We start from the raw sequence: 15,875 nt of genomic DNA, 5'->3' as shown, positions 1-15,875 counted from the left end.
TACGGGGGTCCCGAAATACGCAAAAAAGAGTTTTTTTTAACGGGTCGGAGATCTGTAAAATGCAAATCGTCCGTGATTCTTTGTAGAAGTTTTTTGTCATAAAAAATATTTCATCGATCCAAGATCGACAGGGAGAACAAGCTTGGCAGAAGACAAATTTCACGATCGAAGAGTCGTAACCTTAACAGTAGTCCCCGAAGCGAAGTCACGGTTGGATTTGCGCCGACCGCAAAGCGTTTAGGGCCCATCCGCGTCCGCACGGAACGTGCTGGAGGACACGTGTCAACGAGCTTCGGGACTACTCGGCGCGGTACGTGACCTAAGGCCCATTTTCGAGGGGGACGCCGTTACCGTTCGTTGCAGGCCCGCGGTCTGCGCGGGCATTCCAGCCTAGTCCCGCAGGTTGGTCGCGTTCACGCGTGGGACCGTCGTCGCCGGGGCCCCACGGGCGCCGTAGGGAGGGGACCCTTTCAGAAATTTTGGCGCCAACGCAGTGATTCACCGCCACGCGGGCTTCGAATTACGGGCTAGACACCGACCAGTCATCCCAGCTTTTTCAGAATGGCTTCGCGCGCCCGGCCCCGGAATGCGGCCCCGTCGGCTATTTTGACGCTCTTCGCGGAAACAGGGACCACAAACGTTGCATCGACTCGTAAGCTCCACGGGGAAACCGCGCCCCTTTGAGTCGGGTTACGAATAGAGTTTGGAATTCCTTTCGAGGGAATGCGTGGGACGAAACTTCGATGGTCGTTTCAGGGAACGTGTCTTAAAAATACGCAGATCTCCGAAAGGGTTTGGTAATCTGGGGTGAAATCTATTTGTAATTTTTGACGAGAATGAAAGGAACAGGTGTCGACTGCTACCTGCGTCCATGGTTTCGAAGAAAACCCGAGGGTCCGGAGGATGGAACGAATTTCTCACGTTATTAGGAAAAATCCTCGTGCTCGAGAAAGTCACGAGAGACGCGTGTTGCGACACGCGAAGTGTTCGTACCGCGAAAACGAGGCGGGATCTCGAGTTACGGGGTGGCAATGATGCCCGACAGACGTCGTTGTCATCCGAACCCGGTCGCGGAGCGAAGAGGAGCGGTATCGAGGAGGAAAGAGCGGTCTCCGAGGCGCGGAACGAACGACAGAGGCGAATCCAACCTCAGGCGTGACCACAACAGCCTTCTTGCAATCTCGTCTAGACGGGCCACGTGGTGTCTATGGCTGTTTATGCTCTTTCCTGCTGCTGTCGCTGCTACGTCTTTTCACCGTCGCGACGATATCTCTCCCCGTCAAGGGCAAGCATCGAGATCGCGGCGAGCACTCGGCTGAAAATTGCTGCTTCGACTAACGCTACGTCTGTCGCGGCAGATTATCTCGACGATAGTCGTGGGGAACGTGGATCCTTCGACGGCCGCGTGTGGCTCGCGGATCGACTTTCCGCGGGAATTTGACACGGAAGCTGATCGACGTTCCGGAAGACGCTGTCGCCGCGAGGAGGGTGGAGGTTTCCGGGAAACCTTACGGGCAACGTGTCGCTGATTCCGGTGAATAGGAAACGCTGACGGTGGCGAGACTCGAGGACCACCGAGGGGGCACACCAATTTGGGCTGCACGCAATCGGCCGTACACGAGATATTATTCGATGAAACGAAACCGAGGGACAAAAGGACGCTTCTCCGGTAAATGCATGAAAACAATGAAGCACCCTAATAACATCAAGGGGGACACTTGTCCCAGCTTTTCCGTTATTCACGGTCTTCGGGTAACAAGGGCGCTCGAAGCTGCCAGATCTTAACGTCAGCAATATTACGCCGTTTTAGAATTTAATGTAGGCCGACACGTTCCTCCAAACAAATCGCTTCCAATAGATTTTCTCTTCGTAAGTTGAATTAACACTTATATATTATCAAATTTTAAACGAGTATTCTCCATTTTGCGATTCCAACTCTTCGTTCAGCAATGGCCGCCGTATCTACGCAGATGCGACGAGAAAGTTTGTTATACTCGTTACAGTTGCTCCAAGAACAACGCAGAAGATGAGTTACGTGACGGAAATCGTACGTCCAGATTAAGATTTGGGGTTGCATAAACGGATTCGTGAAATTGTAAGACGATGACAATTTGATTCCGGAAAAGAAAAATACTGTAACAGAGGAGCGTCCCTTCGAATTACGATTTCGAACGACTAGTAGACTGGAAGTTATTAATGGCGCCCATTGGAATCGTCGTCGAGTATCGAAGCTTCGCTGGTCAAAGTGAAATATTGCTGTTTCTTAGTGGACTTCCTAGAAAATTACGATCAATGGAATTGTTTTGAAGATTCTGGAGTATTCCTCCTCGACAAAGAATAATGTAAACTACAGTTTAAATCTAGGAAACCTAGAAACGTCGTTCCTTCGCGTTCCTTTGCGTTTCGTCGACGTTACGAATTTTACCTTCAATTAGAGCCAATAAATCGCGAACGTTCGAAAGTTGTCGCGCGAATCGCTCTCCCTCAAGCGTCGAAAGTTTCAAGGATCGTCCGAACGTTCCCGTAGGATTTCACCATAAATCGAAACACTCGCGCGTTTCTCCGGGCACAACGGGAAACTGATTAGTTCGTTTCCGTCCGTCGACGTTACGAATTTTACCTTGGATCCGTGGGGGGAGGGAGGCCGCGATCGAGCACGGTTTCGAAGCTATTTAATCGGAAATTGCTCTGCTCGAACGTTAGAAGTTTTTAATTCGATCCGGGCCAAGGTAAACAATTATCGGGGATCTTGGGCACGGCGGTCCCGTCCGTTCGACGATTCTGTTTCATCGAATCGCGATGCCCCGAAAACTTTCCCAACTATCCGCGCGGATCGCGCCGGATATCGCGTTCGCCCCGGCATAAAATTCAATTTCTGCCCCGTTAGAAAAGCCTCGGTATTAGTGTATCGTAATTGGAAGCCGCTGGAAACTTTTACTGTTAACCGCGTTCACGTCGTTACGGGGACGTCCACATAATTAAATATTTTCGGCCACGTGCATATCCTGGGAAACAAATTTCAGAAAAATTAACGCTTTGCAATTACTTACGTTGAATATTTTATTTTATAAAAAAAAAAAATGAATTAACGTTAATCCTTGATACAGTGCTTGTGAATACTGGATTCGATAGAGATAATTAATTATCACTTTTGGCTATGATTCCCCGAAATCTCGACGACCCCGATGCAACCGTAATGGCGTGGGATTCTTTTCTAAACGAGCGCATCTTCGATCGGACGGAGAAATTTCAGCGCGATTCGTTGTTACGGACCACCGATGCAACAGAAGCACGAACACCCCAGGTCCAATTAAAAGTGATAGATCGTTGGCGCGACGTTCGGGAAGGTGAACAAACACAAAAAAAAATGTCACCGAGAGAGGAAGGGTCGTCGATGGCGATTCTAATGCGGGGCTCGTTAATCTTTCTGCGGGGTCCAACAATAAACTGCGTGCATTACGATTACAATCGATCGCGGGACGAACTCTATAAGAGCTATTGCCGTGTTAATAAATCACGATTAAATCCGTCGTGAAACGGCACTCCGGGGTCGCGTTACGCCGCGAGGAGATTTATCTCGGAGGTAATTAATATTACGGTGTGGAAATGAGCGACAATTATGCGTCCCCGCTGTTACAAATTAAATTCATTATACGCCGGGAACAACGCGCGTCGAAACGACGTGCACGCTCGTTCCTCGAGACTCTCCGGAAGGGTTTCTCCATTCGAAGGTCGCGGATTTGGAAAGGGCGCCGAAAAACATTTTTGGACAACATTCAAGTTACCTTGGAATCAGAGCAATCCTCCTTTTCGTAATTCGATAGAAACTCCTCTGTTTGGTTTGATCGATAGATCCTCCATGGACTCCTCGCTTATCGAAGTGGTCCTCGTATTTGCACTCCGTTGCTCGGACATCCTGTCGTTCGAGACAACGTGGCGGTCAATTTATTTGTCCGCTTACAACGTAGATTCGTGGATACTCGGAGAACTGGAATTTCTCCACAATGTTGAACGAAAACCGGCTTTGCAACCAGCCCCGACTAAGTGACCAAGCAACCGTGCTTGTCTCGTCGCCGGAATTTAGTGCTTCGTGGCGATAACATGATGATCGATGGAAAAGATTTCTTGCGGCGGCGGTGGTGCTACATGTTTGGTTGTACGCGGCCCTGTCAACCTTTTAATTTGCTGCGGTACATTTTGAAACACGTGGGGACCAAAACCCCTCGGCTATATTCGATTACGATGTACTCTCGTCCGTATCTCTGCGTGACGTTACATGTTTGCAAACGTTTTCGAGTTCCAAATTACGCCGCGCACGCAACCACATTGTCATCGGCACCCGAATACGTCCCAACTTCCATTTCCTTGATCAAACCTCCCTTGCCTTTCGAAAAATATACGAAACACTTGGATCTATCTAACATCGAATCAAAGTTATTAGACAAACACGTTAAGTCGGAGATCTAAAAAGCGCGGAAAGATGAGGTATCGTCAAGGAGGTCTGGAATTCGGAAGTAGAACGAAGCAGAGTAAAAACAGGTGACTGTGAGCGAGTGGGATGAAAGTTGGAGAAGTGACGCGAAGTAGGAAGGATCGCAGTCGTTTCGTCAAAGGAAAAGAGGAGTGCATTGTACGTCTTGGCAAGGGTAGGGTAAGTTTTGAGAAGTTTCACGGAGGACGCGGAAACTAGGATGACGCAGTGTCTCCAGGTACGGATGACGGAGCGTCTACGCGCGCGTAGAGATATGAAACTTGAAAATATTTGAAACGACAAGTGTAACGAGGAGATAGCGATCGGGGATGAAGATATACCCGACGATGGCATTAAACTTGTTAATTAGCGAGGGGGGTTCGTAAGAAACGAAAGTCCCCGACGACGTTGAACGACAGCCGACCTCGACGAGAGATTGCATCGGCTGACCGTATAACTCTCTGGTCATCGTGTCAAGGAAATCGTGTGCGCGACGACACAAAGCAACGAAAGCAAAGGTTGAAGAGCAGTTCGGGGACGTCGAAGATCGAGAGGATCGGGGAATATATGGGATCTCCCCCGGTGCACGGAATCCACTTATCGCGGGATCGGCAAGAAAGGAGAATCCCTCGAGAAAGCGGAGAACGTCGAGTGTTTGTGAAAATGCCGCAAGAAACCGATGGCTAACGAATGTTGCTGGATGACTATATATTTGCACCGAATCGGTTGTTTTTATCGATGTCGCGAACGCTTTCTCTCGGAGCGGAGAAACGGTCCAAGGCGTCAGCCCTTCGAAAAATAATAGTTGGCAACAGGTCTGAAACTGTCGCCTTTGGAAGCTGGTAATTTCACTTTAAGATGGTATAAGGTTTATTCCAATATGGCGGCGGTATTGGCGGGATGTACCAAGATTCGAATGAATCGCTCGGTCCTATTGTCGCGAAGAAAAGATGTCATCGACAAGATGGCGGGAGGTCGAGGCTGGCGCGAATTAATTAAAGGTGGAATTTATCAGAAACGATACACGGGAGAAAGCGGTGGCCAAGATGCAATTATCGTTAACGTTCGACTTCTTTACGAGCCGCTAGCTCGTAAGTTACGAGTCGTAAATGTAAATTCGAGATTTGCAAAACGGCGCAGCTGCCCCTGTCTTGGGGGGGTTATTAGCGCGCTTTCGGGAGGGGTTGCCGTGGATGTAATCAGAGAAACGGTAAATTATTATCGCGCGATTCGGCCCGCGTAATTTGTATCGGGACGCGCGTGCCGGCCCGGAATCGGTTCCACCTTCTCTCGCGCCTCGGCTTTTTTAATAACCGCGATCGATCGTTCGCGTTTCCTCGGCCATTTTTCGCATCGAGCTCGGCCGGATATAAAGGAGCTGCGAAATTACCGGCGCGCACGGAGCGTAAATTAGATTCTGCCCGGTGTTTACTTTCGTTCAGGCTGACCGGGGAAGCCCGGCGTCGTCGGTGGGATCCGAATTATTAAAATAATAGGCTTCGAGAGGCTCGAGCCGCGAACCGACGGATGTTTATAATATCGCTTCAAACGTGAGTTTGAAACACAAGACTGCCGCTCGAAGAATTTGTGTTCTCGGTGGACGGGTTGAGTCGAGTAGCAAAGCCACGGCGGGGCCCTCCCCCGCTCCCTGGATCGCTGGCAGACCGATTGTTTGTCGGTCGGTGGAATGTCAACTCGATCCGATTAAAAACTGACAGCGAAGTAGCGGCAGTCCGGTGTCAACGCGTGACACGACGCGGAATGTGACGCGTGACGCACGTCCCGTGGAATTCTAAACGTTTTCACGCGGGGACCAATGGCGACGCGGCCTGCTTTCGTTCAAACAGGTGCGATTCGCATAATATTTCTGCACGGAACCGTTGAGTCACGGTCCTGCGATAGCTTCTATCCGCAGGGTCTCTCGAAACTTTGGCTTCTCGCTTCTGTATGTTCTAATCGTTTAAATACAATTTAAAACTGTGTTTTAACAACTGCATTTTTACGTTGCGGGCTGCCTTAGACTCTGGAGATTCAATAATCTATAATGTATAGTCGAGCACTTGCGAGAGAGGTACAGGTTGGGTGTAGCCCTCTGTCGGCGAGTAAGGGAAGCGCTGCCATAGTGTTTTGATAATTTCCATTATCGAGTTGACTTATCGGCCTTGACCACGCGTTTGAGGCCGTAAGAATGGATAGGGTCGCCCGGTTAGCAAAGGTAGCAAATAAATTGCTATTCGTCGGTAGTGTATTACGGGAATAAAATGTTGGCTGTATCTGTAGCCAATTTCATCGCTCGCATCGACGCCTCGGAGATGTAGCGCCGCTGGAACCTAACGAAACGATGCGTCGAGGAATGTCAAGATTAATGGCTCCTTTGTCCCGGTCGTTCCCGCCGCGGAGCACCGCAAGAGAGCCCAGGAAGGAAAACAGAGAAAGAAAGGCGAAATCCTCAGGTAAGTCCGGATAACGGTTTTCGCGCTGCTAAACCGTCGTCGAATTACAAAGTAACCGGCGCTCGTTATCCGCATTAGCATTAATTAACAGCAACAGGCTCACCTGTGCGTTAAAGATCCACTTTCGCCGACACCTCGCCGCCATGTTCGAGCAAAAAAATATACGCAGCGCTACTAAATCAAACCGCGGAGATTTCTAGAATATCAGAACCCGTTCTCTTGGGCTTCTAAATCCAATAGCGATGGAACGGTCAGGGGATGGATAACATTTTGAAAATATGACTATATCGAGAGATCATTTTTCTTCAATGAAGACATGATGTTTAGGAAGGAGTCGAGAAGTGTAACGCGACAGGGAAGGGAAAATTTTGCGATTGCACGCAAGCATGCATAGAACCGGGAATCGATAACCAAATAACCGAGGCTTCGACGTCCATGCTGTTCAATTTTGACTCAATCAGAGACAGCAAAGCCGCACGAAACTGGAAATCAAATCCCGATCGTTCGATTTCACCGTTCCGCGATAAACAGTCAATTACCCGTTCGCGAAACAGTATTTGGTCGATTGCAGCGCGGTAAAGCGGTCCCGATATTTGTTATCTCAACGTCGGGCAATATTCACTGACGCAAAACACATTTTCCGGGCGGTACGCGGCCCGCGCAGACGCTCCTCGGAGACAACCGCGTAACTTATTACCATCTAAAGCGAGTCCTGGATGCAACGCGGCCGGGGTAATTCCGTACGAGCGCGGAATATACATTTCTCGCGAGCTGTTTGCCCACATCCAGTCCCCGCGGTGAGAAAGTTTGCTGATCGCTTACGACCAGCGCCGCCCGCGACTCGACGACATCCGCAAGGATTTGTAAAACCGAGCTCCGACGTCATCCATTTTGGTTAACGCATCGAACGCATGTCCTGATTAATCATCGGTTGATCTTCAATTTAAATAAGAACCTGACGATGGAAGGGTTGTTGTTTTTTTTTTGTCAGCGAGGTTTGTTTCGGGGAATAACAGCGTACGAGGTTCCCTTGTTAGCCTAAAGGCGTGCACTCGATTCGCTGTCATTAGGTCCGGGCAAGCAATTTAGTCGTGCAGCGTGAGAAACCAATTGCGGCCCGACGACGGTTTAGATTGAACGGGTGGGCAACGAGGAGCATTTCGGTACACTTGAATCTCGCCGGGTCGCGTCGATTAACCTTTTAACAGTCGCGTTAATTTATCGCCTATGACTTTGCTGCGCTTGTTTTGAATGACGCGAGGCCCCGAGCGTAATCGAGCATGGGACGTCGGATCGAAAGTCAACGGCGGGCCCTAGCGACGGCGCCGGTTAAACGCGGATTTACGCTCATTAACCCGTTCCCTGTCTGTGCGTTCTATACTCTATTAAACTTGAATTATTGATACGACGACACCAGACTAGAAAAATTAAACGTTGTCGCTATTTTTATAAAAATTTATGAAGAAAAATTCGAACAACGAATCGATGTAGCTCCGTTGGATATCTATTGCCACGATAAAATTAACAAAGTAATCGACTTGCTGGACTGGAGACTCGAATCCGCATCTTTCGAACGACTGCGATTAAACTGCTCCAATTAGCTAAGCTGCGCAGTGAACTTCCCTCGGAGTTCAGAGTCCAAACGTACGCCGATTATTTATTGGGTCAGTGGTTTTTGGGAGCCTCTAAAAAAAGATATAGTTCAACGGTCGCCGACTTTGTCGAGTAATTATAGCGGAAAGAATGGAATCGAGTTGTTCGGTATAGATAGAAATAATAGAATGATACGTACCATTTCAAATTAAAAGTGTTTCTTCCCGCACCCCCGTTAGAGAAATTACTGTATCGAGTGAATTTCTCTGCTTCGTCGAGTATGGTTTATGCGAGGAAAGTTACCGTTTCGCGAAAGCATCGACTTTGCCCGTCCGATATCAGAATCGCTACAGTCTGCCCGGTCGAACACAGATCCAGAGATGCGGTACGTCTCCCAAGAATCCCAAGCACGCGATAATACGTTTCCCTAGAAAAACACGATTGAACTATGGTCATACTCGATACAGCGTGAATCACAGTTCCACATTTCCAATCCGCGCGAACTATATGGGTAACGTGAATCACTGGTATTAATCTCCGCGCGGATTCCTCCGCGTCTAAACAGCTGTCACTTTTCTGCGTCTCTATTATTTCACGATTTTTTCCCGGCGTCCGCTACGTTCCATCGGAATTTATTTTTTTCTCCTCCTTACCGTTTCCAGGCCAACGATCGATCGACGAGATCCAGCGGAGCCTGGGTTAATAGGTCGGAGATCGACGACGATCAAAGCCATAGGACTATGCAAAGCGACGCAGTACGGCGATGCACGCTCGGTGAATGAATTTCTACGATGATTTCATCGTTGCGTATCGCGCCGCAGAATGTCACCCTATCATCGTGCTGCCCTCCTTGGGTTAAATGTTCCAACTAAACGTTGCCAATTACCCGGGAAATAATTTGCCTGCGTTGCTATTTCAGCGCGAGACGTCGAAGAAATTGCTCCTTGAACGCTTTGTTGCGTATACTTTCGGCGGGAATTTGAAAAATTTCGCTTTAATCATTACGCATCATAACTACGATACTTAAACCAAATTTTTTAGGTGTACATCGTTCCTGTTTTGCTTGTGGTATATTGGCAAAATCTCCGAAGCATCGCTCCGGTGGCAAAAATCATCGTAGAACCAAGTTTTAACGCGCTATCTTTTAGAGGAAAGCAATTTGATTAGAGAGAAGAGAATGATTCGTAAGTGTAACTTCATTTCTCATTTGCTGGTGTCGAGTTTCGCCTGAGAGGTGAACGTGTGAAACTGGGAATGACGTTCGTCTTAAGAGTCGTGGCGCGTATTCCCTCGCGGTATGAAATGTTTTGGGTTTCGCGCATAAGACGGGTAATTTCCGTGGATCGAGAAGCGCAACAACCTCCGTGGCGGTTCGCGACGTCCCGAGGCTGTCGTCGTGGTCGCGGACGCTGGGAACCGGGCCAAGAGCGTCGGATGGCCGGCCCGTGACATCAATCTTCGTCGGTGGCGCAGCGGTGCGTCGCGTCGCGTCACCGCATGCATGTGCAGTTGCGCCGCGGTCGGGCGATTGCACCATGCACGGCAAACGATGAAACGAAAGGAAAGTCCGCCGGGGACGATTTTCACCGGCGATTTTCGCAACCTCTTGAAACGCGAACACCCTCCCTCGCGCCCCTCTAATCCCGGTTGCGTCGCTTTAAAGCGTTCGAGCGCCGCTAGAAGCGTGTCAAGGCGAACTTTTAATACTCGCTATCGGTGGCGTTTTTTTTTTTTTCTTTGTTATATACAGGACGCCCGTATCGATTTCTCGAAGGACAGACAAGGCCGCCAGGCACCGAGACGACCTAAGGATATTCTACCCTCCGCGAGCTACCGCGAAGATCCATCGCGAAGGTTGCACCGGGGATCGATGGATCCAGCGATTCTTTCGAGTCTGGAATTTTTTAATTGAAATTTGTTGATTTCTAAAATACATGTAAAGAAATATCGAGGAGAAAGGATCGAAAGGCAAGAAAGATACGGTGAAATAGATCGAGGGGCCGGGAGGTACGAGCGCGGTTTCTCCTATCGCGCGACGATTGGTCGTTTGATCGTCAAACCGAGAGTTCTCGACGTTTAATTACGTTTTTGCCGATCTACGTCCCGCGGGATTCGTTGACAATACTCGGCGAGCACGGGCGCGTTCTTGCGGCGGTTACGAGCTGCGCCGGTGTGCTCGACTAATTGCTTCGAACTTCTGGCGGAATCGTTGCTTTTTCTTTCCTACGTTCGCCGCTGGAACGACCGACAGAGACAGAGACGGAAACACGACGATCGGAGAGACGGTGAGGAATCGAAGAAATATGGCGAACCGCGAGACGGAGGAGAGGGGAGGCTCGATTAGGCGAAGAATTACGGAAGCTCTCGAAGCCTGGTTATGCAAGGCTGCGGCAGGGCCGTAAAAACTGGGCGCAATCGCGACGACTGGCGCCTCGTAATTGGCATGCCCACGACGAGTTATGGCGCGGCAATAATTGTTTCTTCGCGTTTCGTAAGCCTGCCGCTTGGCTTTTCCTCGTCCACCGGGCCCCCTCCCTCCCCCCGACGTCTTCTTCGCGTCGCGAAACGATTGCACCGCAATTTAATTTCCATGAAATCTTACGATTGCGACCAACGAATTGCGCGGTAAACGTGTCCTTGCGTCATGCCGCCCGGTGCGACTGCGTTTCGCGGAAAACTTGCCGAATTTTAAAAGATCATGATTCTTAAGATGAACGTCGGAGGTGAAATTCGACGCCGGAAGATATTTTTACACGGTCGTTCTTCGCGCTTCGCTGGCTTCGAGGGAGATTCCCCCGGTTGGAAGGGACAGAAGTGTTCAACTTACGAGTCACGGTTCATTTTGAGAATCACAAACACGATGTTAGCGCGAGAAACGAAAGATATCGCTGGTGCATTTTGTCTGGGAGTGTATGCGTAACGACGGATACGTTTCGAAATTTATTCCCCGACAAGTTGGTGACTTTTAAACCATTCTGGACGCACGTTGGCGACCGATGTTACTCGACAACATGCCTCACCTGTTCCCGACGATGTCGGGAATGTCTCGACATCGTACACTACAGGCCATATAACGGCTGCCGGCGAAGAAGTAGAAATTGTCGTATTAGCTGCGGTCGCAAATAAGCCGCAAATAAGTTGTCTCGACAAATTGAACAGTACCGTGGAATTGCGGGGACATCTGCGTGGTGGATGTTGAAACGCCATTAATTTTAGCCATTTCACGCGTCTTAAACGTCAAGAGCTCTCGTAATTACCTATAGGCTCACGGCATTTCAAACATAAGCATTACCGTAATCCATCATAAACATTGCGATAACTGCAAGTAATGGAAAAACTGCATTCAAATAGTACAAAATTATACTCCAGATAAGTGCAATCTTAACGCGTGTTGTGTGCAAGTATTATCGTACGGAAAAAACCCGCGTATCGGTCCAATAATACAAAATCGTATCACAAATTGTGTGCCTCCGCGTTATCCTTCAAAACAGAAATCGAAAAATTATGTATAACTTTTAGTATCGCTACTTCCTATCCAAAGAATCAAAAGAAGTGAGATTAAATTCCAGAAAATCTTCCTCTCGATAAAAGTCGGATGCTACCGTTAGATTGTAAACAGAAGAAATCGGTATTGGCGTATCTTACGAAAGCTATCAAGATTCTCGAGTTCGGTGAAATATGAATTTGTTTGCTTGGTATTCTTATTGGATAACGTTCGCTGGAACGACGACCGTTCGGACGGAAGTCTGGTCCCCCGTTTAACAGGAAGATCTTCCGGTAACGAGGCATGACAAATCCTAAAACGAACACGTCACGATTTTAACGACTCGACCCTGCTAAGAGCCCGCTTCGAAATTGTCTCGTTTTATTTAAACGTCCAAGCAAGGAGGACTCCGTTTCGCAATTTATTGCGCCTCGTTGCAGCAATATCCTGTTAGATTTGCCTACGACGGCTAAAAATACCTGCTTATCTAGGTCTATTTGCTCGCGAATAGGGGAAAAATGTACACAGCTGCCGGAGCTTTTCCTGTTTCAGGAGCGCAGCTGCACTACGACCGGAGAGAATTCATCAAGTTTCCTCTCGATAATTCTTCTTATCGGACCCTACCGAGATCTATCGGCGAGACTTATCGACGAGATAAGAACATCGTCCCCTAAAAGTGCACGACGAGAGGCTAGGTGCACTTTAACGATTCGTCCGTCCCATCGGCTCCGATTACCGTGTAAACGCCATGAAAAATTGTTCTGTTGATCGGACGGAGCCCGAGTTCACCGAACATCGATCTTATCGGGCCGATTATCGGGTCTTTCGAATTGACTCTGCTTTCCTCGGTCATTTTCCTGCGTCTACCAACACACGTGTCGAGGGGCTTTCCCGACAAAAACCGAAAGCTGTTCCTTCGTACGCCTCCTCGACGACGCGTCTATCTCAGACTCGATCTGTTCCGTCTGGAGAAACGTCAGTTTTTCCGCCGTGGGAATGTTTCTTTTTAAATCTGCTAGATAACCATTTCAGAACTGTTTCTTTTTAATCGTCACCGCGAGTCGGAGAAACGTCGCTAGTTAATCTCGAGAGCCTTCTTCGATGGGCTGAAGGCATTAACCCTTTCGATACGGGTCGAGTAGATCGCGTAGCGATCCCAGAGGCCGACGCGTCAATCGGCCATTACGTTTCTTACAGGCACATAGGTCGCCTCGATCATTACGAACGGGCAGTGGTTACTCTAAGCTATTATACAAAAAACTAGAACCAAACTGTAAACTGTTTGAACCCCCCAGCGGGGCAATTTAAATAATTATGACGTATCGAGCGGATCCATAGCGTAAGAATCTCCCTTCGAGGACGGAATAACGCGTTGCTTCCGGCGCGGAAAGGAAGCGTCGCCCATTGCCGTGCGAAAACATCAGGAAGTGCTTCTGGAAGTCGCGAGAGCGTCGTCGTTTATTTATAACCCTGGTCGTTTTAACCCGGCAATATATCGGGCACAAAAAAATCCGTTTCCCCGCGAGCCCCGGCGCGCGCATGAATCTTATTTTTACCCCGTGCAGCGGAACGCCGTCGTAAAAATAGAGGGAAAAGAGCCTTTCTCCCCGGCCTATTCGTGCGGGATTAATGATTCCTTCCCTTTTTTTTTATAAATATAATCCTTCGTCGAGGAAGGGTAGGGACGCAGAATCTGCATAAAAAGTGCTCTTCGCCACCCTCCCGTGGGGCCATCCCCGTTCGATTAATCACGCTCGCACGTACGCTCGGGACGCGTCACCTCGAACTGTCCCGTTTCGAGCGCCGGATGATCGTCCCTGATAGCAAACTCGTGCCAATCCTTGAAGAGGACAAACATTCGACGCGAAAGTCCTTAAATTTTTGTTCGTTTCGTTTGCTTTTCCTTCCAAGTTATTAGAACAATGACTGCGGAAGAGTAGAGGCTCCAAAATGGAGGCAACTTTCCACGTAAAGACCCCTTCAGCTCGCTCGAAAGAGTTCTTCAAGGATGTAAGTGTAGACACGAAGGCTGGTTTAGAGAAGTCTGGCAACTCAGTCGAGCGGCGAGTAATTGCTACTAAACAGTTTAGCGTTACAAAAGTGTCGGAATTAAGCTCAGAAAAATGGACAAAGACATCGTGCTGACAGTGTTATTAAAAATACTGTTCAGACCTAGAAGAATAAATGAACAACACTCGATATCCCTGTTATGGGGCTGCATGGCATACAGTGGTGTAGGCCAAAATGCATTTGTTGAAAGGAACATGAGCGCCAGGATGAACATCACAATGCACAATAATTTGCCACAAAGTGCAGTCAAACTGGGCTTGAATGACCCGCTGTATTCGTGTCCGTGGACGATTAGGAAATCGGTGGACGTACTCTCGATAGGAACTCTGTAAAACTCCGGGGGCTCGCGGCGGGCATTAGGTCTGCACGCAACTTAACCTAAATGTCCCTTCATCCGTTCGATCGGTTTATTATCTTCGCCCCGACGAACCGTGCGATAAACAGAGAGAACCCGGCGCGTTCGCGAGCAACGTAGCCTGAAGCGTTCCTCGTGCTTGTACAGTACACGTGACTGCTAATCAGCTTCGCGCGCGTGTTCCGGGGACGCGCGTCGGCGGAAAGCGTGCGCGCCGCGAGGGATGCGACGCGGGTGGCTGTTGGCACCGGTGAACTCGTTAAGGGAAAAGTTTCGCCGCGCTCGAGCGAAAGCAACGGACCACCGCCGATTGGAGTAATTGAACGAAATAATTACTTTACGGCTCCTCGATGGCATCATTGTTTTCGAGCCGCAGTTTAAAATGTAATTTCGATTCCCGTGCAACGACGGAGAGCTCCTACGACGACCGCCCCGAGCAGTCGATTCACCGTGCATCATTTGTTTACGTTATAACATGGAAAGGCGGAGTTTCTCGAAATCAACGATTATGCGAGAATCCCGTTTCCCGATCTATTAAAACGATGATATTAAATTTTTTACTCGGTCCCCGTTGAACGACTTTCGATTCCAAAGTGGCCATTAAACGGCTCTCGATTAGTTTTTCTTCCTGGAACCGGAGGATTTATGAATCCGTCCGAGAGACGGGAAGATTCCTTGTCGAATATAGATACATCGTAAAAAGAATTACTTTCTATTTTAACCGCGACTGATTGGCCAACCCAATAAATTATGATCGACTCCTCGCGCGCTCGAGCCGCCTGCTTTCCGCGTCTACAAATTTCTTTTTAATTGCGAACAGGAGAGCGGCGAAATAATTATTCTCACAGCTGTCTAATGATACGATCGTTCGAGGCAATTCCGTGTTCGGAAGTAATATCCCAACGTCGGCAATACCTAGTCGTGAATTAATTATAGGACATTAATATGAATTTCTTTTCGATGGTTTACAATGTGTAACAACGTTGTCCGACTACCGATCTCCCATGAATATTGAGTTATTTTTCATAGCGTTCGAGTGAAAGCACCAACCGGGCCAGGTACATCGATCGACGCGCTCAACGAAGTAATCGCAATCGCGGAGGAGCGTATTCGAGTAATTGATCGAAGTAATTATTCTACAGCTGCCCGATGAACACGATCGTTCGCGATAATCTTCGGGCTGTAAAATAAATTTCAATTCCAGATAAAACCCCGCTGGGCAATTAGAGATCGCAAGTAGAGATCCAACGATTTTTCCGAGGTTCGAGTGTTATTTTTTATTTAGAGGAGCCGCGGAATAAGATTCGCCGCGCGTTTGATTTTATAGATCCGAGAAAAGAACGGAATCCTCTTTCACGCAGCCGCAGCTGCCGAATCAAGGCTCGCACCTGCCCTTGCAGGGACGCCCAGCCTCGGATACGCAAGAATATCCGACAATGTTCATTGTTT

The 15,875-nt window shown here is 48.7% G+C and overlaps 1 long non-coding RNA gene across 1 annotated transcript; it reads right to left on the bottom strand.

The window, feature by feature from the left end:
• Positions 1 to 8,547: 8,547 nt before the first annotated feature.
• LOC122395285 lies at positions 8,548 to 9,302 on the bottom strand. The gene is made up of 3 exons (XR_006258967.1): positions 9,171 to 9,302; positions 8,717 to 8,944; positions 8,548 to 8,609 (listed from the first exon to the last, which is right to left on the bottom strand). It is a non-coding gene; the product is annotated as an uncharacterized LOC122395285 (long non-coding RNA).
• Positions 9,303 to 15,875: the final 6,573 nt, after the last annotated feature.

This window comes from Colletes gigas, unplaced genomic scaffold, assembly GCF_013123115.1.
Source record: "Colletes gigas isolate AHSC1104 unplaced genomic scaffold, ASM1312311v1 Colletes_gigas_Sc00005, whole genome shotgun sequence".
Lineage (NCBI taxonomy): Eukaryota > Metazoa > Arthropoda > Insecta > Hymenoptera > Colletidae > Colletes > Colletes gigas.
This window is presented reverse-complemented; position numbering and strand designations above follow the sequence as displayed.